The sequence below is a fragment of the Pteropus vampyrus genome, unplaced genomic scaffold (assembly GCF_000151845.1).
Source record: "Pteropus vampyrus isolate Shadow unplaced genomic scaffold, Pvam_2.0 Scaffold155, whole genome shotgun sequence".
Lineage (NCBI taxonomy): Eukaryota > Metazoa > Chordata > Mammalia > Chiroptera > Pteropodidae > Pteropus > Pteropus vampyrus.
In genome coordinates this window covers 1,370,809-1,373,173 of record NW_011888936.1, presented here as the reverse complement: position 1 = coordinate 1,373,173, position 2,365 = coordinate 1,370,809, and the positions used below count along the sequence as shown (strand labels likewise).

General features: G+C 37.3%; 1 pseudogene; it reads left to right on the top strand.

Moving 5' to 3' along the window:
• The first annotated feature begins 1,878 nt into the window (after nt 1-1,878).
• LOC111745470 lies at nt 1,879-1,994 on the top strand (annotated as a pseudogene).
• The last annotated feature ends 371 nt before the right edge of the window (nt 1,995-2,365 follow it).

The window sequence follows — 2,365 nt, the reverse complement described above, 5'->3', positions numbered from 1 at the left end:
ACTTGTTTAATGGGTGTAGAGTTTCAGTTTTGTCAGCTGAAAAAGTTCTGGGTATCTGTTGCACAACAGTGTAATATACACTACTGAACTGTATGCTTAAAAATGGTTAGGTGGGTTTTTTTAAGGCAATATATGTGTAAATGAATAAATAAAAAGATTTCTTGAGCCCCATCATAAACCTACTAGCTAAGAATTTCTAGAGACTGGGCTAAGATATTAATATTTGTTTAAAAAAACAAAAAACCCAGGTAATGGACCTGAAGTCAGCCAAGATCTATCAATTACATCAGTTTCCAAAGTAAAGTAATCCAAACACAATGGTAGCCATGTTTAACAGTTCATTTTGTTTTTCACAACTGTTTACAGGTGTACATAAATTATTTCCCACAATAGCAACTGATCAGCTTGAAAACATCATGAAAAAATATTAATGCTGATAAGGGCAGACAATGGAAGCCCCTTAATGTTGTTCTTTACCATTGGACCCCAACTCCAGGGCCACGGACCGGTACCAGTCTGTGGCCTGTTAGGAACCGGGGCTTCAGCTCCACCTCAGATCATCAGGCATTTAGATTGTCATAGGAGCATTGGTGCCTGGTGCCAAAAAGGATAGGGATCACTGCTCTGTATTTCTTCTTCCTATCACTGAACCAGTATCAAAGAGTGGAGCCCAGATCCACTGACAGCAGTATCTGCATTGCACTTCTGGTTTAGGAAAGTTCCAAGTCTTCTATTGGGACTGTAGGTGTCCAGAGAGCCTCTGGTACCCAACTACTATCCTGGGCCACTCCTGGTCCAGACAGCTCTAGAAAACTAAAAAATCATTTAAACAGCAAAGCAGTAAAAAAGACTGAAAGAACAGTTCTTATAACCCAGCAGTGCCACTGAATTGCTAGGTGATCTTGAGAAAGATACTCCACAACCATCTCACAGAAGGATAACAGGGACAATAATCACAATTTGTCATGAACATTCACTGAGATAATATATGCAAAACACTTAGCACAATAAATGGTCCAAAGCAGATATTCGGGAATTAGAAAATATCATCACTACTGCTGCCTTTCATCTGTCTTTTTGTTAAAAATTTACTACAGATTTAAGCACTAATTACTCTGTATTAATGTGATTTTCGTTCTCTACTTCTAATTTACAACTTCAAGGATCGTGTTTAATATACGTTTTCCTATGTTCCTCAGAGCTCATCATATGGTATTCAGCCACTAGTGGATATCGTATTTATCGACTCAAAGGATAATAATTATGCAAGCACTATCCTAGGCACGTGGAATGCACTGATCTCTCTCCCTGGGTTTACAATCCATGCTCAATAAGAGCTAGCACGTTTTCTTGAATTATTGGAACAGCAGAAAACAAATACACTATATCGTTACATACAGGCATGAAGTCATCTTTCCACAGATTTACAATAACTTGTCCCCCTACTCCACTCCTGCCAGAAAATGTCAGAAAATAAGTCTCTTTATTTAATTATTAAAACTACCGATTTCAACTGTATAACCTACAGTGTCTCATGTTTAGCCCCCTCACCAATAGGGTCTGTCTAAAAATGGAAAATGTCTACACAGGCCAAATATCTTATAAAATAGCCAATCATAATTTTTATATAATTAAAATTATTATATTGCAAAATCATTGATTCAAGGACAAAGGAAATTTACAAAAACAAAAATCTATTTATATACAACGCTGTAAAATATTTCCATGTATTCACAGATTGAGCTTTCTTTTTAATTCCAAAATCTCCTTTTCTCATGTAAAATGTCAACCAGTAAGGAAAAAAGTAAAAATGAGCTAAAAAAACATGTCTTGAGGAAATTATACTGTACCGTAGGTTGCTAAGAAAGAGATTATATGGTCTACGATCATGCTACTCTGAACGAGCCCAATTCTATCTGATCTCGAAAGCTAAGCAGGGTCAGGCCTGGTTAGTACTTGGATGGGAGACCTAGGAAGACCAGGCGCTGTAGGCATAAAAATTAAAAAAAAAAAGGGATTGTAAGTTGACAAGGTCCTTGCAATCTGTGAGGTCAACCACCAAGGGTTGCCTTGCCATAAAAAAAAGAGAGAGAGAGAGAGAGATTATATAGTATTAAAAAACGTGTCAATAAAAAAAAAGTACAATTTTCTCTCTTCATTCAGTGCACCATACTTTGATCCCCTCTAATCCTACCTCGTCTCCCTCAAACCCCATATTCCATACACTGCACTGACTTAGGCTCCTATTCCCCTAAGAACGACCGAATACGAGATGTTTTTAGTGAGGATGAATAGGCACATATTTCTGTACAAGATGAGTATCTAGTTTGCTATTTCTGGCAAAGGACAGGGAATGTCCAAGGTT